Raw genomic sequence first — 23,665 nt, 5'->3', positions numbered from 1 at the left:
AATGAGAAAAGAAATCGGCTCATAACTTTGTAAGCTTTAAGATGAATATTAATAACAAAAGGTCTTGCGCGCACTAGGTGCACAATAAATTTATTGTACACCAAAATAACTTTTACCCATTTTTTTGTAACTTTAACATAGTTTGGATTAACTTTTATATTCATAAGAAAACACGTTGATAGATAAACATTTTAAATAGTTAAATGATTAATTTTATACATTATTAATGATTTTGAAGAAATAAGTTTTATTAAAATGAAAAAACTTATCACTAAAAAATGGATAACTTTTACATATATAAGCTTAACTTTTAAACATTTTGAGTTAACTTTTACTCTGGTGTACAATATTTATTGTACAACCCTTGTAAACAAGAATTTGTGTATTAATAATAAATAAAGGATTGATTAGAGTTTGTTCCTCAAATTAAGACTTTAGAGTTTGTTCCTCAATTATAGGCTTTGATGTACAAGCTTTATTTTTACTTGTGCAACAACTCTTTACTTTTATATCGGGTTGATTGCTCGATTTTGTATCGGGTTGAACGGATATGGATTAAGCTATGTCATGTTGATGGGTTCATTTGGCTAACTGGTTGATTTTGGTTGATTTTAAAAACTAACGGGTATATTTTGTGCGTGTGGTTTCCGATTATAAACAGGGGAATTTGTAATCGAGTTAACAACTATGATTAGTTTAATAACCAGTATTGAAAAGTATTAAATGTTTATCATTGTACTGTATTAAATTATTTATATATTACTTAGGTTTGTGTAATTATAATCGATTAAAATAAAATTTTATAACATATAATAGTGATATAGAAGTAATTAATTAAGTGGGTATAATATTAAGTAACATTGACATAGTTGACTTGCCAAGTAACATTGACTTGTCCAATTAAATATAATTTACTTTTTAGGGGCAACCATTATTTCATTAATGCTAAACAATACTTTTTAGGGGCAACAAAATTTTAATTGATGCTAAAAAAAAAGTTTTAGAGGCAACCATTATTTTATGTTTCTAAAATAAATATTTTAGAGGCAACCATTATTTCATTAATGCTAAAAAGTACTTTTTAGGGGCAACATAAATTTTATTGATGCTAAAAAAAAAGGTTATAGAGGCAACCATTATTTTCTGATGCTTAAAAATATGTTTTAGAGGCAACCATTATTTCATTAATGCTAAAAAGAACCTTTTAGGGGCAACGTAAATTTTATTGACGCTAAAAAACAGTTTTAGAGGCAAATATTATTCCATTAATGCTAAAAGGTACTTTTTAGGGGCAACTTAATTTCTTTTGATGCTAAAGAAACTTTTTAGGGGCAACCATTATTTTATTAATGCTAAAAAGTACCTTTAGGGGCAGGCTAAATTTCACCGACCCTAAAAATAACTTTTAGAGGCTACCATAATTAACTAATGCTAAAAGACACTTTTAGAGGCCATAAAAAATGAATTGCCTCAAGGTGTTGCCTCTGTATCTAAATTTTCTTGTAGTGAACTGAGCCCAATCATGATTTTTAACATATAAAGCATGCACCCATTTAACCCACAGGTTATCTTTTTTCTGTGCAATAGCCCAAGTTAGCTTGCCAATAGCAGCTTGGTTCCAGATTAGCAGATTTCTAAAACCCAATCCCCCCTGATTTTTTGCTTCACATAACTTATCCCATGCCACAGCACCAGGTCTGCTATCTTCACAGTTACCATGCCATAGGAAGGATCTGCAAATGGCATTGATCTTCTTCAACACAGCCTTGGGGAAAACAAAGATTTGTGCCCAATAGACACAGATACTCATTAAAACTGAGTTGACCAGTTGCATCCTACCAGCAAAGGAGATGTTCCTTGAACTCCAAATTTTGATTCTAAGAACCATTTTATCCACTATGGCTTCACAGTCACTAGGTTTCAGTTTACAGGTGCTCATAGGAACCCCTAGATATCTGAATGGAAGACTTCCAATCTTTAATCTAGTAGCAGCAGCAATGTCATCCATAACAGCAGAATCAATTCCACAACTGTAAATGGAGGATTTAGCAGCATTGACACCTAGACCAGTAGTGTCAGCAAACACCTGAAATCCTTCCAACATCAACTGGATCACCTGTTTTTCACCCTTGCAGAACATGAGTAAATCATCTGCAAAGCAAAGGTGATTGAGGCCAAGCCTTCTGCATCTAGGGTGGAAGCTAAAGTTAGGGTGTTCACTCACTGTAACCATAGCCCTAGTAAAATATTCCATGCAGAGGGTAAAAAGGAGGGGAGAAAGGGGATCACCCTGTCTTAAACCCCTTTGTGGTTGAATCAAGTCAGTAGGCACCCCATTGATTAAAATAGAGTATTGAGTGGTGGTAAGGCATGTCATAATCAGGTTGATGAAATGAGTAGGGAACCCCAAGTCAATCATGATCTCCTTGATAAACCCCCACTCAACTGTATCATAAGCTTTCCTGAGGTCCAACTTCATTAAGCAACATTTAGCCTTTTGACCTTTCCTATACATTTTCACCAGATCTTGGCATACAAGAACATTATGCAATATGGATCTGCCAGCCACAAATGCCCCTTGATTCTGAGAAATGATGTCAGGGAGAACTGAGTTAAGCTTGTTACAAAGCAATTTTGATATGCACTTGTATAACACAGAGCAACAGGCTATAGGTCTGAAGTCTCCCACAGTAGCATACAGGAACACTGACCTTTAGCACTAATGTAATTGAGGTAACATTTATCTCTTTTAGGATTTTCCCAGTAGCGAAAAAATCCTTCACAGCATCATAAATATCATCTTTCATAGTGTTCCAGGAGTTCTTTAAGAAGAAACTTCCAAAACCATCCATGCCAGGTGCTTTGTTACTTGGGATGTCATCAAGATGCCGAATCCCCCAAGACTAGCCATGCTCCATTGCAAAGAGAAGCTAGTTGCTGTAACTGGTCCCACATAGGTTCTCTCCCCTTCTTATCATTCATCCCATAAATGAAGATGCAAAAGAACCCTTTGTCACTTCTTCTAGGGGTAAAATGACAATGTATCATTTGAGGGTCCATGTGTATTATGCTCACAGTAAATGAGTTAGGATCCCAACCAACTATAATTCTACCATTATGGTGACAACTGAGATTAGAAGTGAAACACCAAGATGGGCAAACATTCAGATAAAGGTCCCCCATCTTTGGAGCTTTCACCCTTGTTTCTAAGAGGCTGAACAACTTGATGTGGTGAGACATGATCATGCTTTTCACAACCTTTTGCTTGTCTTTCCTGTTCAGTCCTCTTACATTCCAATAGAGGACACTATCCATCAGGTTCAGGGGATTTCACCCCCTGCCCTGATGCCCCAACTGAGTTGTTTACAGACTGGAAATCATTGTTGTCATGTAAAGACTCCATATCCTCAAGAACCTGAAATTTGTTACCAGTGCACACTGGTTTTAGTTGACTGCATCTCTGTCTGCTAAAGCCATTAGCCAACACAAATCCATCCTGCCCAGGAGATGTGGGAGTGGGATTAGTGGTAGTTGTATGGACTACCACAGGTCTAGTAGGCTGAATTGCTTTAGGTATCCACTTTTTCTGAGTGATTCTCCTAGAACAGACCTCCTGTTTATGTCCCAACCCCTTACACAGACCACATGTAATAGGGATCCACTCATACTATACAGTTTGGTGAATGATCACCCCTTTCTCATCCTTAAACTGAATTTCAGTGGGGAACTCTTGGTCAACACACACCTCCACAAGCACTTTAGCAAACAACAATTTATCTCTATGCAATGTAGCTTGATCAACCTTAACCACTCGACCAATTAAGCCAGCAATCTTGTTTAAACTCTTTTCTCCCCAAAATTTCACATCAAGACCAATCAGTTTGATCCATATAGGCAGCATTTTAACAGGATCTTTAGCAAAATTCTGATCAGGTGACCATGGCTTAACCACAACAGGTTTAGAATCAAAGAATTGTGTGCTCCCCTGCAACACCTTCTGACAATTCTCCATGGTCTTAAATCGAATAAGGTAAACCCCCCTCCCAACCAATGACACCTTGTCAATGCCATACTTTCCCCAAATGCGATGCACAAAACCTGACATAACATTCTGAGGAGGGTTTGCAGCCAAAATATAACACACAACAGAGGATTTCCAATACGCAATTTCATCTTCTACATCCTCTAATTCAATCTGGACTAGGCTAACATTCGGAAGTGCAACATTATCCATATTAGGTGGATTATCATCAGTATTTAAATGGGGAGTTAAGGATTCAAAAATGGGTCCATTCCCGCCAGAAAAATGGGTACAAATGTTCTTGCCACTATTAAGGCCAGATAACCAAGCATTGAAGTTCGATTTCACCTGAGATTGTTGTTGTAAGTCACGAAGGCCTGATTCTGGTGATAGAATTTGATCCTCGAGCATTTGTTCAATGTCTGGGTGCGAAATTGTCGAAACAGAGTTATCATCCATAACCTCCATTGATGGTGCAGGAGTGTTCAGAGCTTGCGCGCGAGTCATCGGACGCGCCATAACAGTAGTGTCCTTGTTCTTCTTCCCATTTCTGGGTTGGCTAGCTTGCTTGCGAGGTCTTCCCATTGGGGTCGAGAGAGTCGCCTCTTCGAAACCTCTCAAGAGCTGTTATTGAAATATTATTCCTAGTAATGTTATATTTATTATTATCATTATTATTTATAATAATATTCGTAATAAAAAATTTATAATTATTATGATATATTTTTATTTGAGTTAATTAAGATAGGTTCACTTCAATTTAGGTACAGTAAGTTCAATTTAGTTCATTCCAATCCAGTTCAGTCAAGTTCAGAGATTACCAGTCCAAAAAAAACAGAGCCTAAATTCTTCATCTCTAAAAAAATGATTTCTTTTGTGTGATGATTATTAAATTTCAGAGAAATATAAAATGGGCCTGGGAAACCCTATAAGGAGGAGGAGAGTTCGTCCCACTCTACTCCTCCTTATTGAGCTTAATTATAAGTTGACCGCACTTTCCTCCTCCTTATTGGGTTACCCGAACTCATTTCATATTTCACTGAAATTTAACTATGATATCACTTCTAAAAACAATCTCATTAACGACAAGCTACTTATGGACGCGCGGGCTCAAATCGCGTCTCTTATGTGAAATTTTTTACGACATACTACCTCCGTTTTATAAAATTCTTTACGCTTTGAAAAATGTGTCTAAAAATTAAAACTTTGACCATAAATTCTCACTATTATATCTATCAAAAATTATCATGAGATATTTCGTTAGATTCGTCTCAAAATGCATTTTATAAATATCAACTTTTTATAATTTTTTGCCATACGAAATTTAATATATTAACGGTCAAACATTGCACCGGAGTCTGTGCAAATAGTAAGTGTAAAAATCTTTTTGAAACGGAGGAAGTAGTATTTAGACTTGTCATTACCTAGCCCAAAAAATCTAATAAATCTAATGACCGACATGAAATTTGGGACGGGATAGTCAATTATGACGTGACGTACGGCCTCCTTTCACAATGGACTTGTAGCGGGTAATCCCGTCGTAATTGTTCTTTTACGACAGAAAACCATGTGGTGAATGATATTTTTTCCTGTAGTATATTATTATGTTAATGTCATCCAATTAATAATTATCCATTAATGAGTAGCGGGATCCACAACCACGTTTATAATTATTGTGCTTGATTTGTATAGTTGTACATGTCCATTTTCATTTTTCCGTGTGTGCATGCAAGTATGCAACTGCAACCTAGTAGAACTGATGTTCATAATTTGGTAATCTGAACGTGCTTGCAACCTAGTTCGTTCAACTAATGGTTATTATGTTATGGTAATCTGAACGTGCTTGCTTGTTCGTTCGCCAGCTGAAATATCACTAAAATAACATGGCTATATTTTTGTTTGCTGGGTTTTGATCGATATATTGTACGTACTTGTTTTAATACTATATCTTGATTCTTGATCGAAAAAGTCATACTTGGTATATAATATCAATAATGGTGTAATTTAATTTCCTATAGTTTTGATAACTTTAATTTGGAACTGCATTTTGGTATATAATCTTTCACTGACCCTAATTAAAGGCAGTGATCGATCCGCCTTATAAAATGATGCCAGGCTTATTCGCGGCTGCTGAACCATTAGACTATCATTTGATGATTGTAGGAAGTATTGGGGCATGTATTCATGGTGCTGCACCTCCTATATTCTTTGTCCTATTTGGCCAAATGATTGATTCTTTGGGGAGTTTATCATCAAATCATCTTTTGTTATCTTCCCGTATCTCCAAGGTTCCATATATGATATATCCATTCATATCGTACTTTTCCTTTCAATACATTGTACATTACCCTTATAGGCCGGCCACTGTCCCAAAATAATAGGCCGGCCACATTAATTTCTTATACGATTTAGTTAAGTTGAAATTTGAAAGGTATTTACCACATTTGTTTTCATTGATTGCAGTTTTCGTTGGACCTAGTATATCTTGGTTTGTTAATGCATGCTTATATCTTCATGGATTGGAGTTGCATCATGGAAGCAAACTGGAGAAAGACAAGCAACTCTATTGCGCATGAAATATCTCAATGCAATTATGAAAAAAGATATTAATTTTTTCGAGACGGATGACCAAAGCAAAAGTCTAATCTTCCAGATTTCAAGTGATATGATATTGGTGCAGGATGCCATAGGTGACAAGGTGTTATTCGATCTCTACCAAGTTATAATTTTTGCTCAATATATACATATATATAACATACATGGTTTTCTGAATTTGAATTGCAGGTCGGACATAGTGTTGGTTATCTTTCACAATCCATTGCTGGTATGATAATAGGCTTCATGTTGGTGTGGCAACTAACACTTGTCACTCTGGCTATTATTCCGTTGATGGCGGTCGCAGGAGCTTACACTGTCATTCTTTCCAACTTATCACAAAAATCTTGACTATTTAGCCCAATAAAAAGGAAGCCCAAATGCCATAGGTCCATGATAGAATGACAACTTACACCTAAAAATAAAAGATAATAATAAAAAAATTGGCCCCAGTAGCAAAAGTTCCAAGATGAATTTTGCCTTAGCGTACGTATTGGAACAGTACATGTTGAAAGTCAGAACATGCATGTCAACTCACAAAAATGAAAGTATGTTTCATTTCCTTTCCTATGAAACCTTTTCTTGTGATGATCTCCTCTGATATGTAAATTAATGTTACAGAATCTTTCACAAATTCGTACAGTTCACTCATTTGGAGGGGAAATTCGAGCAATTGAGGCATATGCTAACTCACTCAAGAAAGTCATTAAACTGGCGAAGAAAGCCGGAGTTACAAAAGGAATTGGCATGGGTTTAACCTTTTCATTGTTGTTGTGCACCTGGGCTTTACTTCTATGGTACTCCAACGTACTTATCAGACATCAAAAGACTAATGGAGGCAAAGCGTTTTCCACAATTCTCAATGTAATTTTTAGTGGATTGTAAGTTAATTTCCAAACTAATTAAATATATCATGGTTAATTTGAATTGAACTATTTTCTAACCATATTTCTCCCTAATGAAAGCGGACTTTTGTGTTTGTAGTGCTCTTGGTCACGCTGTTCCAGACCTTGCTGCAATTGCTAAAGGCAATGTTGCTGCTACAAACATAGTGAGCATGATTGACACTAAAACTAGTTCTTCTAATTGGTTTGTTTCTGGGATAACATTGCCAAGTGTAGCTGGTGAAGTGGAGTTCCGAGAGGTCTGCTTTACTTATCCCTCGCGGTATAACATGATCTTTGACCGTATGAGTTTCTCAGTGACTGCGGGGAAGACATTTGCATTTGTTGGCCCAAGTGGTTCAGGAAAAAGCACAATTATCTCTTTGCTTCAACGATTCTATGATCCTACTTCAGGTATTCTACTTCAGTTTTATATATAATATGTAGTAATCATTAAAGATTATGAATTTGATATTGTTACGTACTATGCCAATAAAACAAGGTACAATACTTTTGGATGGACATCCTATTCAAGATCTCCAGCTAAAATGGTGGAGAGAGCAGATGGGGTTGGTTAATAAAGTCATCCATGGTTTCTGAAACTCATATAGTGAGTTCAGCGACCAAAGATCCAACTCCATCCCTCAAGGAACTGGTTAAGCTAAACAAATCCGAATGGCTCTATGCATTGCTTGGATCTGTAGGTGCAATTCTAACTGGCATACATGTCCCTCTATTTTCCCTTGGTATTTCAAATATGTTGACGGCGTTCTATTCTAATGTTGAGGCCAAAATCAAGCATGATGTTCAAGTAACTTCATTTCTTTTTCTGGTGGCGGCTGCTATCACAATTCCTATACATTTTCTGCAACACTACTTCTATACAGTTATGGGAGAAAGAATCACTTCTCGCATGCGCTTATCAATGTTTTCAGGTTTGTCCTTGCACATTTTCATTTTCATTTTCATTTTCTATACACTCTTTCATATCTATATCTTTATTCAAGTAATTTAACTTTGATATTTTTAAATTGCAGCTATGATTTCCAACGAACCTGGCTGGTTTGACTCGGAAGACAATAATGTTGGCACACTTATTTCAAAACTAGCGGCTGATGCAACTCTTGTTCGTACAACTCTAGTGGATCGTCTGTCAACCATTATGCAAAATACTGCACTAATTGTTGCAGCATTTTTCATAGCCTTTACATTCAGTTGGCGCATTGCAACAGTCACCATTGCCATATTTCCTTTGTTAATCGGGGCTTCATTAACTGAGGTAAAATTTTCCCTTTTAATTTGAATTGTACCTCGTTATATCCTTATTATTTAGGAACTTAATCCATATCATGTTATTTAATCAGGAACTCAATCCATATCATTTTGACTCTTGTGCATTACTCGGTTCACTTCCTATGTGCAGAAATGCTTCCTTAAAGCTTATTCTCGTGCCAATTCTTTGGCTCGAGAAGCAATTGCAAATATACGAACCATTGCAGCTTTTGGAGCCGAAGAACGAGTTTCAACACAATTTGCCTTAGAATTAAGCCAGCCAATGAAGAAAGCACTTGTATGGGGACACATATCTGGTCTAGGATACGGTTTCTCACAATTCCTTTCCTTTTGTTCCTATGCAGTCACCCTCTGGTATGCATCAGTTCTTATCAAACAAAGAGCTGATGGTTTTAGTGACATCATCACATCTTTCATGGTCCTAATTTTAACGGCCTTTGCAGTCGCAGAAGCATCTGCACTCACATCCGAGATAATGAAAGGGTCAGAGGCATTGGGGTGGATTTTTAGCATTCTTCACAGGAAAACAATCATAGATTCTGACGATGTTGCCTCAAAGGTAGTAAAACATATCAAAGGAGACATAGAGTTTAGGCAGGTTAGATTTGAGTACCCAACACGTAAACGAATAACTGTTTTTAATTATCTAAACCTGAAGATCCCTGCAGGAAAATTTCTAGCAGTAGTTGGCCACAGTGGGTCAGGTAAAAGCACATTGATTTCGTTAGTTATGAGATTTTATGATCCTTCTTCTGGCGCTGTACTAGTTGACGAATTAGACATCAGAAGCTTGAATTTGAAATCTCTTAGACAAAGAATAGGCTTAGTTCAGCAAGAACCATCATTATTTTCGACCACAATTTATGAGAATATATGTTACGGAAATGAGAATGCAACAGAAGTAGAGATAATGCAGGCAGCAAAAACTGCAAATGCTCATGAATTCATTAGCAGAATGCAAGAAGGGTACCATACACATGTTGGGGGATGGGGTGCAAGTTATCAGGAGGTCAAAAGCAAAGAGTGGCCATAGCAAGGGCCATCCTAAGAGACCCATCAATCCTTCTCTTAGATGAAGCAACAAGTGCTCTAGATAGTTCTTCGGAGAAGGTCGTTCAAGAAGCACTCGAAAAGGTAATGCAAGGGCGGACAACGATTGTGGTGGCACATAGATTGTCAACCATCCGTAATGCAGATATTATTGCAGTGATGAATCAAGGGAAGGTGATTGAAATGGGAAGCCATGAAGAACTTATTAGTATTCAACAAAGTATCTATGCCCAACTTGTTGGTTTTCATAAAGATGCAAGAGAATAGCCTGATATTTCTATCAATGTGTGTGTACATAAATTATGCAATAAGTATATTGTATGTAATTTTTTAATTTAGGTAAAATACTCATCCATTTTGAAATTGGTGTTCAGAACTCGATCTATGAGGTCACTCCGTGGTTTACTCTTCCTTTGTGGTAGATATAAAAAAAATATAAACTTTTGGTGACATATTCTAGCAACAATCGTTCAAATGTAAGGGAAAAAATAAAATGTGCAAACTAAGTATTATAAAATGAATTGAACTAAAACGCAGCACCACACTTCGCCTTATCTTATATACCATTTTCAATTTAAATACGGGTTCTAACATAGATTCAAAATTTTATTGACGGGCGTATTTTAGGTCAAAACAACAATATACCCATGTGAAATAATAAGTAATTACAAATAAAATTCTACCAAAAACGTATCATATTTTGTGGTAATTTTGACTATATTTTCTACAATATATATTTTATATAGGTCATAACTTACATTCAAAAAGTTATAACAAAAGTGTTTATCTAAACTCAAAAGTATATTTATAATTTTTTACTAAAATAGTAACATAATAATTAGGAATGACAAATTATATTTATAATAATAAAAAAATATTATATATTTTGTGTTAATTTAGATTATATAATTTACCATGCATAGTTTAAATGAGTTCTAATTTAAGCTTAAAATATAAACAATATAACAATGATGAAATTATATGGAATTTAACTTACAACATGGGTATTTACCTAGATTCGTAATATATTTTATTACAACATTTGTTCTAAACTTATATCAACATATCTAACTCAAACTTTAATATTAAATCCCTAAAAAAGCTTTAAATTTACAAAAAAAATTGTTTCATTTAACTAATAAAAATTTAGAGAAATCTGCTTCTTAAACTAAGTTATTTTTTCTTAGACATAACTAAATTTTTAAGTGAAAATAAATTAAAAATAATAAGATTTAAATTTTTAGTTTACGTACGTAGTATAACTAACAATAGAAAAAAAAAAATTATATTATTAAAAATATTTCCTATTTGTAATTTATTGTTTACGGGTAATTATTAGTAATTCGTAAATATATTTTGTAACATTCGTACGTTGCAAAAGCTAATAGGGGATTAAACTTCAAACGTGTGATATATATATATGGTACCCAAATAACAAAATACAAATAAATACTAATGAAAATACGGATCTTAAAAATAAGTTTTTTTTTTTTTAAGTAATGAAAATATGAAATGTAACCATACTAAAACTAAGCGGCTAAACTAAACGTAAATATACGAATGAATCATAAAATTAAATAAAAATAACGAAATAGCGACTATGAAAAGAAAAAAAAAGAAAAGAGAAATCAAATCCGGTTAATTGATCGATTCACGCAACTGATGGTTGTTTGAAACGACAAAGTGGGCAGAAATGGTTAGTCAGTAACAACTCGTCGACGCACACACGATGAAATAAGAGCCTTTAGGGAAGAAATTTGACATCTTCGATCTTCTCATGCACATGCATACGGAACATACATCATCGGCCTCACCGTTGACTTTTTTTGATTTCTAAACTATCGATCTCGGTTCGATCGGCAGACACAAAACGAATGAGGACGTTTTTCAATTGGTAGATTTTCATTCTTACGCAAGATTTTTGCTCTTTCATTGAAATCATACATTGAGATAGGGAATGAAAATGTTCACATGAGAAAGACATCGTACGTAAGTAATATTTGGGATTTGGAGTGCAAAACATTTCTATGTATTAGTGACACTAGAATATTGATAGATAATTTTATTGTATTACACCAAGATAGCTTTTATCCGGGTTTTTTTAACTTTTATTTAATTTTTTTGTAACTTTTAATATATTTTAATTAACTTTTATATTATAAAAAATGTTGATAGATAAACATTTTAAAGGGTTAAATGATTAATTTTATACATTATTAGTGATCTTGAAGAAATATTTTTTATTAAAATGAAAAAAAAAGTTATCACAAAAAAATATGGATTTTTTGGTATTTACTACCTTAAAAATACACCACTTTTGTATTTACTACCTTATGAAAAATTTATTTTAAATTACTACCTTAAAGTTCCATTTTTTTTGTATTCACTACCATTTTACAGTTTTCTCATTTTAAAATTGGGATATCTCTTTTGTTTCTTAATCATTTTAGGTGATTCAAAACCCATTCTTCTCATTTATGTGTAAGGATTCCATAGGGATCTTCCTTTTTAACATTTCTTAAAAGTTTAAACAAAATAAATATTATTTGTAAAATTTTAAAATATTTATGAATTATCAAACGATTTTTTTTGAAATGATGTTCTCAATGAAATCAATATAGAAAAAGGAAAATAATGAACTTTGAATCACTTTAAACGATTAAGAAACGAAAGAGATATCTTAATTTTAAAATGAGAAAACTGTAAAGTGGTAGTAAATAAAAAAAAATTGGAAATTTAAGGTAGTAATTTAAAATAAAACTTTCATAAGGTAGTAAATACAAAAGTGGTGTATTTTAAAGGTAGTAAATACCAAAATTTCCAAAAAATATAGATAACTTTTGCATATACTTTGTATAAGATAACTTTTAAGCATTTTGAGTTACTTTTACTTTAGTGTACAATATTTATTGTACAATACTCGTAAATAAGAATTTGTGCTTAGAGAAAAGGAAAATAGGAGTACAATTATCAATCTTAATTTGTTTATTACGCAGTACAAGACTATTTAACACTCTCTTGAGAGTTGTAACCAACCCCGGAAAAAGAAACAAAATCCCTCACGTACCCTCTTTCTGTCGTTTTTTCATTTCAGGAAGCCCTCATAGTCATTATATTACAAGGCTAGCCATCCAAAAAAAAATATTCTAAAGGAAAAAAAAGTACCAAATGGTAGAAAATGAATATTGTATGCAAGATTTTCGATTGGCAGTAGAAAATATCTACACCAAAGAGAGAACCAGGCCGAGTGGACCTCTTATCTTACTCACGGCCTTGTTCTGTCAAGTGGGTTATCCCGTGGTGGGGTCTGCAGTCGGTGATAGGAGGGTCGGAGTGTGTTGTTTTTACTCGGCTTGTAGGGCTGACACATCCCACCTATTTTTTTCCGTACCGGGTTATGAGATAGTACAACTTGCGGCAGACCATTCCTTTTTCAGATACTACCCCACCAAGCACAACTTTCTTTCTGCAGCAACGCGTCCTGGGGTGGGCAGAATATTATGATAGTCTTCCTCGCTGGGATGTCACCGCGGAGGGGAATATTGCATTGTCTGAAAATTAGAAGCTCTGGATGAGTTCAGATGATGTTGAAGAGATGACCAAAGCTCGTAATGTTGAACCTGCATAACTACTCCAATAACGAAACATGCCTAAGTACGAGCGGGAAGTGGCGTCGGGGTCTCAGGGTGCCAATGCTAGACCTCATAAGAGGCAGAAAGACATGAGATGTATAGCTGACCATCCTCATGCTGATAATAGGCGTGGACACAAGCCTACAGGGCTTGATGCTGTTGCGCCCAAGAAGGACATAGAAACGGCCCCGGGTAAGAGTCGTCATAGTGAAAAAGGGAAAAGACGAGCGTGGACTAAGAAGACTTCCATTCCTGCAAGTGTAGCAGTTGAAGCTCATATTATCAGTGCACTTTTCCCTGTAGCTGCACCTGCTAGAGCTCCAGTTGACATAAATGATGATAAGGTGACTGATGCTTTAGCCTCTATGGAGATGGGTGTTTGTGGGCTAGACGTCTCTATCGACGTTGATGTGGGTGCGGTGAAGGATCGAGTATGCTATTTTGGCTCAAGTGCGTTCCGACTTCCACAAGGCTTTGTTTGGAGATCCTGAAGAGTTAGAGTAATGCTCTAGGATAATATTAGGTGTTTGTGCCCCTTTTATTTTTTCTTTAACTTGATGTAACGTCTTTACTTTTCAGTTTTTTATTTCCCTTTGTTTATGTAAAAGCTCGGGGTGCGAGCGTTTGCACATTAAATTTCAATAAATTATATTTCATTTGGAAAATCCATAGACCTATATATTTTTGCAAATTATTTGGACCGAATCCATTTTTAGGATTGCCTACATATCCGCCCTAAGTAAACTTAGTTTAGAATCAGGCCGCGCGTAGTTCTAGCTAGAGCAATTTTTAGGTGCCGAATTTGAGCGAAATAAGCATGAGTGAGACATTGTTTTCTTTGAACTTAGCTAAAAAATCATTGCAAAAAAAATAACTGGAATTACGGTGTATATATATACCCCCCAAGTGTTTGGAGATTTTCCTGTGACGGTGCAGAAAAAATTTGAGACACTTAAGTGTGGGTGCCAGAAAATAGCGTTGTGTACTGTAGCACAAGAACTTTCTGGCGCTCTAGGAGTAGTTGGGCGCATAATTTGTGTTTACAGCCTGTCTTTATTGCCTCATTATATCCCTGACCCTCTTTTGACAAACTAAAAACAAAACTTCAAAGCACAACAACCTGATGAAACAAGAATTCCGTCCTTCCCCCCACCCCTCACCCCCAAATAAAAGGAATCATAAACCCAAAATCAACATGAGAAGGAAAACATCTTCTGCAAATCTTATACTGAATCTTATGTTCATGAAAGAATCCAAGCTGGACATCACACATCACAGGAAAACCCTCTAAACTTATTTACCATGACACAAACACCATTAAGCATGACAACGACACCATTTAGAAACTACAAGCTATCCGTAACTTTGTGTGGTAGAGTCGACATAAAGATAGAAGTCTGGCATGAGTACTTTGATAGGTTATGATACATATGACAATTCATAAATCATGCGGAAAAACCATAAAGCCAGGAAAACATATTATTTACACATAATCATTTAGCATAGTTTAGATGCATACACTTTGTTGCGTGCCTTCCCTAGCTGCGCCCGAACCGAACCAGAACAAGTCTTTAGGACTCCAAGTGTCGTCCCTCCGTAGATAGTCCACAGCACGTCCGGATCCGCCTTAAGATTGACCAACTAGAATCGCCCTTAAGGTACTACTTATTTTCGGCTAAATGGGCAAGAGATATGGCTGATTTTTCTGCTTAAAAATCCTAGCTTTGAATACTTGAAAAGTTATGTATAAATAATGACCCTAGGCCCTTATTTATAGAGGTATGGAAAAGGAATTGGAATCCTATTAGGATACTAATTTATTTAATTAGAATCCTGCTAGGACTCTATTTAAATAAACTTTATCTAATAGGTTCAGGATTTAATCTTTTATCGAATCCCGATAGCTTTAGGATTCGCACACGAGCTTCGCACGAGCACCGTACACCCGCGCAGGCCTTGCGGCCCACGCTGAGCGCACAGCGCTCGGCCCATGCTACTGTCCGCGCGCGCCCATGGCTTCGGCTGGGCCTGGCTTGCGCTGGGCCTGGTCGAGGCTTTGGCGTGTGTTGGTGATGCGTGTGGCTTGCTGGGCGATGGCCTGGCTTCGTGCTGGGCCTTCGTCTTGCGAGCCTCGTCCGATGCTAATTCGTACGATACGCTTTCGATTAAATTCCCGATTCCGGAATTTATTTCCGATACGAACAATATTTAATATTTCCGATTCCGGAATTAATTTCCGTTTCGAACAAATATTTAATATTTCCGTTTCCGGAATTATTTTCCGCATCCGATAATATTTCCGTTTCTGACAATATTTCCGTTTCCGGCAATATTTCCGATTCCGGCAATATTTCCATTTCCGATAATATTTTCCGATACGTACCATGTTTCCGTTTCCGGCAACATCTACGACTTGGATAATATTTATATTTCCGACCACAATTTATGAGAATATATGTTACGGAAATGAGAATGCAACAGAAGTAGAGATAATGCAGGCAGCAAAAGCTGCAAATGCTCATGAATTCATTAGCAGAATGCAAGAAGGGTACCATACACATGTTGGGGGGATGGGGTGCAAGTTATCAGGAGGTCAAAAGCAAAGAGTGGCCATAGCAAGGGCCATCCTAAGAGACCCATCAATCCTTCTCTTAGATGAAGCAACAAGTGCTCTAGATAGTTCTTCGGAGAAGGTCGTTCAAGAAGCACTCGAAAAGGTAATGCAAGGGCGGACAACGATTGTGGTGGCACATAGATTGTCAACCATCCGTAATGCAGATATTGTTGGAAGTATAGGTAGTGATGCTTCAAAAGAATGAAAATTGTGCTTGTCCCACATTGACAAAAAATAAGAGTTTTACCCACTTTATATATCCTCACTCCACTAATAGGTTTGTTAGAAGACTTGAGAGGAGGCTCTAGGCCACCGCACACGCGCGCGCGCGCGGGCCGGGCCGGGCCGGGCGAGTGGCGCGTCGCATTTGCGGGTGTGGGTGGGGGGCCCTTTTTGCCACCAATCAATCCCGTGTAACGGCTAGTTGTTGTATTTTGGTAACCGAATATTTTCCATAACGGTTACAGATTTTATTCCGGAAATTGAGTCGTTGATTGATTATAATTGATTACCGAATTTATTTGCTTCCCGAAATAATTCTTCAGCCTTCCGTTATTTATTTTGGCTTCCTCCTTCACAAAGAATACACAGAAAAATTGCTCTCCGAAAATTTTCCTCTCAAACACATACTCTCTGATTCATTTTGGGCAACGTTCAATTTCGTTTTCAATCTATCTTTTTGTACTACACCAACGAGATAGATGTCGTGTAACCCTGGAGGTTGATTGTCAAGAGGCCGTGTGTACGTAACGGGGCAAATTCAACTTTAGGGCAGTGTTCATACACGCCACGACTTGGTTAAAGATAAGTTTATTCGTTCATTACTAGTCATTGTTCCTACAATCTAAAGTTGAATTTTTTCTTCCGTGTTTTATTTTTACAATGGCTGGTCATATCCCTACTGCTATCCCTTTTACTTCTGCCATGCTTCCCAACCCTTTCATCCCTGATATGTCTAAGTTAGATCCTTTCGATGGGAAGAATTATATGATGTGGTCTGATAAGATGGAGTTTTTCTTGGGTCAAATTGGGGTAGATTATTGTCTTACTGTTATTGCTGCCCCTGCTAATTCCACTAGGGATTTTGAGAAAGATAACAAAACCTGTCGTGGGATGTTATTGCACTACATGATTGCTTCTCTTTATTTGATTTATAGTAAGTCTAAGAATGCTATGGAAATTTGGGATGCTCTGAAAACTAAGTATGGAACTGATGATTTTGGGACTAAGAAATATGCTTGTAGTCGTTGGTTAAATTTCCGTATGACTGATGATAAGCCTGTCCTTGATCAAGTTCATGAGTATGAACATTTATGTGCTGATATTGTTGCTGAGGGTATGAAAATCTGTGAGCTTTTCCAAGCCAATTGTCTCCTTGAGAAATTACCCCCTTCTTGGCAAACCTATGTCCATTCCATGAAACACAAACAAAAAGACTTTACCCTTCAAGAACTCGTTTCCCACATTAAGATTGAAGAGCAGAACCGTATCCAAACCAAGGGAAAAACTACTGACCAATCTTCCTCTACTGCTAATCTTGTTGAAACTAAAAGAAATGCAGGTTATAATAAGGGACCGAAAGGCAAGGGTCCAAATCAGTTCCATGGTACAAGGCAGAACAACAACAACAAGGAGAAAAGGCAGTTTAAAGGAAATTGCTATACTTGCGGTAAGTATGGTCATTCAGCTAGGGAATGCAGGCAAGGACATGGACCTGGGAACAAGCCAAAGGAGAACAAGCCTCAAGCTAATCTCACTGAAGACATCATTGCTGCTGTTGTGTCCGAGGTGAATCTGGTGAGCAACGTGACTGAATGGGTTGTTGATACTGGAGCAACTCGCCACATTTGTTCGAGCAAGGAAATGTTTCAAGACTATGAAAAGGTTTCTGAAGGAGAATGTGTCTTCATGGGCAACTCAAGCACTGTGAGTGTACTTGGCAAAGGAAAAGTTTTTCTAAAGCTTACTTCTGGAAAAACTATTGCTTTGCAAAATGTTTTGCATGTACCCGATATCCGCAGGAACCTCATTTCTGGTGCTTTACTTAACAAAGCAAGTATCAAGTTAACTTTTGAATCTGATAAACTTGTACTTACCAGAAATGGTGAATTTGTGGGTAAGGGATTTTGTAATGGGGGTTTATTTGTGCTTGATGTTGTGACTGATAATAATAATAATTCTGCTTCTGTTTATATTGCCGAGTCAGTTTCTTTATGGCATTCTAGACTAGGTCATGTGAATGTACGTTGCATCTGTCAAGAGACTCAAACAACTTAGTCTTATTCCAGATTTTAGTAATACCTCTTTTGACAAATGTGAAGTTTGTGTAGAAGCTAAGCACCCGAAAAAAGCCTTTAATAAGAATGTATGTCGATCTTCTACCCTACTAGAACTAATTCATAGTGACTTAGGCGACTTTAAGAATTCCATGAGTAGAGGAGGAAAACGTTATTATATTACCTTTGTAGATGATTTTTCTCGTTATTGTAAGGTCTATTTATTGAGTACTAAAGATGAGGCAGAAGAGAAATTCCATATTTATAAGGCTGAGGTTGAAAACCAATTAGACCTGAAAATAAAGAGAGTTAGATCAGATAGAGGTGGTGAATATGATGGAACTCCTTTAAAGAAATTTTGTGAAGCTAATGGGATTATTCATGAGGTTACAGCTCCTTATACCCCAGAACATAATGGAATAGCTGAACGCAAAAATAGGACACTTAAGGATATGATGAATGCTATGCTTATAAGTTCTGGTATGCCTACTAACATGTGGGGTGAGGCAATTCTTTCTGCTTGCTATGTGCTTAACCGTGTTCCCCATAAGAAATTAGATAAAACCCCATATGAATTGTGGAAAGGGTTTAAGCCTAATTTGGGTTACCTTAAAGTGTGGGGGTGTTTGGGAAAAATAGGACTTCCTGATTTCCAAAGGAGTAAGATTGGACCTAAAACCGTGGATGGTATTTTTATAGGTTATGCGTCCAACAGTGCTGCATATAGATTCATTCTTAAGGATGCATCTGGTTTTGGACCAATTCGTGAGTCAAGGGATGTAGAGTTTTTTGAGCATATTTTTCCTATGAAAGTTAATGTTCAAGCATGCTTACCTGTTGCATCTCCACCTTCCATTGTGCATCATGACATTGCATCATCTAGTGAGACTCTAGAACCTAGAAGGAGTAAAAGAACTAGAACTTAGTCTAGCTTTGGACCCGATTTTATTACTGCCTTCCTAATTGAGAAAGAGTTATTAGACGAGCAAGAAGTTGATGCATTTCTCTTAGAAGAAAACCCTAGATCCTATGGAGAAGCTATGAGGTCAATTGATTCAAGCTTTTGGTTAGAGGCCATAAATAGTGAAATTGAGTCTATCATGAGTAATAACACTTGGATTTTGTCTGATCTTCCTAGAGGTTGCAAGCCCTTATGTAGTAAGTGGATTTTTACTAAGAAACATACTCCAAAAGGATCCTTGATTAAGTATAAAGCTAGGCTTGTGGTAGGAGGTCATCGTCAAAAGCATGGTGTAGACTATTTTGATACATATTCTCCTGTCACTAAAGTTGCCACCATTAGAGTCTTAATTGCACTTGCATCCATTCATGATCTTGTTGTGCATCAAATGGATGTAAAAACTGCTTTTTTGAATGGTGATTTGAATGAAGAAATTTATATGAAGCAACCAGAGGGATGTGTTGTTCCTGGACAGGAAGATAAGGTATGCAGGCTCATTAGATCATTGTATGGATTAAAACAAGCACCTAAACAATGGTATGACAAATTTCATCAAACTATTATTTCTAATGGCTTTCAGGTAAATGATTCTGATGCTTGTGTGTATTCCAAACTTTCAAAACTTGGTTGCGTTTTCATATGTCTATACGTGGATGACATGTTAATTTTTGGTACCAATATAGACATAGTAAACGAAACCAAGGCTTTCCTAAATTCTTGTTTTGAGATGAAGGATTTAGGAGAGGCAGATGTGATTCTTGGCATAAAGATTACTAGAACTTCATATGGGATGTCTTTAAACCAATCTCATTATATTGAAAAGATTTTAAAGAAATTTGGTCAATTTGACTGCACTCCAGTGCAAACCCCATATGATTCTAGTATTCATTTGAAAAAGAACAAAGGTAATTCTGTATCACAGGAACAATATGCCAAGATTATTGGAAGTTTGATGTTTTTGATGAACTACACTAGACCTGATATAGCATATGCGGTTAGTAGATTGAGTAGATATACTCATAATCCTAATCAAGATCACTGGAATGCATTGATTAGATTATTGAAGTATTTGAAAGGCACTATCAATTGGGGTTTACATTATCATAGAGCACCTTGTGTTCTTGAGGGATATTGTGATGCCAATTGGGTGTCGGATAGTGATGAAATTCAATCTACTAGTGGCTATGTTTTTACTCTTGCTGGAGGAGCTATATCATGGAAATCATCTAAACAAACTTGCATTGCCAAATCTACTATGGAATATGAGTTTATTGCTTTAGAATTGGCAGGACAGGAAGCTGAATGGATAAGGAGTTTGCTTGCTGATATTCCATTGTGGGGGAAACCAGCTCCATCAGTTTCAATGCATTGTGACTCACAAGCTGCAATTGGGATAGCGAAAAATCAAGCCTATAATGGAAAGAGAAGGCATATTCGCTTAAGGCATGCTATAGTTAGAGATCTGATCAGAAAAAATGTAATATCACTCGTGTATGTAAAGTCCGAGAGGAATATTGCAGATCCTCTCACCAAAGGCCTTTGTAGAAAAATGGTGCTTGAGTCAGCACAAGGAATGGGTTTAAAGCCTATTGTGGAGTAAATTGTGGTGGACACCCATCTTAGGAAATCTAAGTTCAATGGGTCAAACGAAATCACAAAAGAACTCATGTTTGTTACTACTACCCTTCCTAATAATAAAAGTGATGTAGTATTTTTCTAACTGTCATATGCGTAAGGTTGAGCTAAGGCTCTTAATAAGTTCATAGCCTTGAAAAGGTGGTTTGTGACAGTACAAACTTGATGAACTTACCTATGTGAATGTGGGGGTTACGCCCAATCCCCTATGAGAGTCCTTAAGGCTTAGGACCACTAGAGCATTCATGAAAATCCGGGTATTTTGTGGGGCACTAAAAAATTACAAATTGCGAAAACGAGTCTTGATTTGAGAAAAGTTGAAACGCGCAAAAGTAGTTTACTAACTTCGTGATAGGTTCAAAGAGAAATCTACCTAAAACGACTGAAAGATATTTTTGTATGCGTTGGGTGTTAATTCAAGTCCAAAAGACATTGACACTTTCAAAACTAAAGTCTCCGTTGCCCAAAACGTTCCTTCCTAGTTTTTCCTGTTCTTTTGAATCATGTGGGGGATTGTTGGAAGTATAGGTAGTGATGCTTCAAAAGAATGAAAATTGTGCTTGTCCCACATTGACAAAAAATAAGAGTTTTACCCACTTTATATATCCTCACTCCACTAATAGGTTTGTTAGAAGACTTGAGAGGAGGCTCTAGGCCACCGCATACGCGCGCGCGCGCGTGCCGGGCCGGGCCGGGCTCGGGCGAGGGCGAGTGGCGCGGCGCGTTTGCGGGTGTGGGTGGGGCCCTTTTTGCCACCAATCAATCCCGTGTAACGGCTAGTTGTTGTATTTTGGTAACCGAATATTTTCCATAACGGTTACAGATTTTATTCCGGAAATTGAGTCGTTGATTGATTCTAATTGATTACCGAATTTATTTGCTTCCCGAAATAATTCTTCAGCCTTCCGTTATTTATTTTGGCTTCCTCCTTCACAAAGAATACAAAGAAAAATTGCTCTCCGAAAATTTTCCTCTCAAACACATACTCTCTGATTCATTTTGGGAAACGTTCAATTTCGTTTTCAATCTATCTTTTTGTACTACACCAACGAGATAGATGTCGTGTAACCCTGGAGGTTGATTGTCAAGAGGCCGTGTGTACGTAACGGGGCAAATTCAACTTTAGGGCAGTGTTCATACACGCCACGACTTGGTTAAAGATAAGTTTATTCGTTCATTACTAGTCATTGTTCCTACAGATATTATTGCAGTGATGAATCAAGGGAAGGTGATTGAAATGGGAAGCCATGAAGAACTTATTAGTATTCAACAAAGTATCTATGCCCAACTTGTTGGTTTACATAAAGATGCAAGAGAATAACCTGATATTTCTATCAATGTGTGTGTACATAAATTATGCAATAAGTATATTGTATGTAATTTTTTAATTTAGGTAAAATACTCATCCATTTTGAAATTGGTGTTCAGAACTCGATCTATGAGGTCACTCCGTGGTTTACTCTTCCTTTGTGGTAGATATAAAAAAAATATCAACTTTTGGTGACATATTCTAGCAACAATCGTTCAAATGTAAGGGAAAAAATAAAATGTGCAAACTAAGTATTATAAAATGAATTGAACTAAAATGCAGCACCACACTTCGCCTTATCTTATATACCATTTTCAATTTAAATACGGGTTCTAACATAGATTCAAAATTTTATTGACGGGCGTATTTTAGGTCAAAACAACAATATACCCATGTGAAATAATAAGTAATTACAAATAAAATTCTACCAAAAACGTATCATATTTTGTGGTAATTTTGACTATATTTTATACAATATATATTTTATATAGGTCATAACTTACATTCAAAAAGTTAAAACAAAAGTGTTTATCTAAACTCAAAAGTATATTTATAATTTTTTACTAAAATAGTAACATAATAATTAGGAATGACAAATTATATTTATAATAATAAAAAAATATTATATATTTTGTGTTAATTTAGATTATATAATTTACCATGCATAGTTTAAATGAGTTCTAATTTAAGCTTAAAATATAATCAATATAACAATGATGAAATTATATGGAATTTAACATACAACATGGGTATTTACCTAGATTCGTAATATATTTTATTACAACATTTGTTCTAAACTTATATCAACATATCTAACTCAAACTTTAATATTAAATCCCTAAAAAAGCTTTAAATTTACAAAAAAATTGTTTCATTTAACTAATAAAAATTTAGAGAAATCTGCTTCTTAAACTAAGTTATTTTTTCTTAGACATAACTAAATTTTTAAGTGAAAATAAATTAAAAATAATAAGATTTAAATTTTTAGTTTACGTACGTAGTATAACTAACAATAGAAAAATAAATTTTATATTATTAAAAATATTTTCTATTTGTAATTTATTGTTTACGGGTAATTATTAGTAATTCGTAAATATATTTTGTAACATTCGTACGTTGCAAAAGCTAATAGGGGATTAAACTTCAAACGTGTGATATATATATGGTACCCAAATAACAAAATACAAATAAATACTAATGAAAATACGGATCTTAAAAATAAGTTTTTTTTTTTAACTAATGAAAATATGAAATGTAACCATACTAAAACTAAGCGGCTAAACTAAACGTAAATATACGAATGAATCATAAAATTAAATAAAAATAACGAAATAGCGACTATGAAAAGAAAAAAAAGAAAAGAGAAATCAAATCCGGTTAATTGATCGATTCACG

General features: G+C 35.7%; 1 pseudogene; it reads left to right on the top strand.

The window, feature by feature from the left end:
• The first annotated feature begins 6,126 nt into the window (after nt 1-6,126).
• On the top strand, nt 6,127-10,238 carry LOC110804134 (ABC transporter B family member 13-like; annotated as a pseudogene).
• The last annotated feature ends 13,427 nt before the right edge of the window (nt 10,239-23,665 follow it).

This window comes from Spinacia oleracea, chromosome 6, assembly GCF_020520425.1.
Source record: "Spinacia oleracea cultivar Varoflay chromosome 6, BTI_SOV_V1, whole genome shotgun sequence".
Taxonomy (NCBI): Eukaryota; Viridiplantae; Streptophyta; class Magnoliopsida; order Caryophyllales; family Amaranthaceae; genus Spinacia; species Spinacia oleracea.
This window is presented reverse-complemented; position numbering and strand designations above follow the sequence as displayed.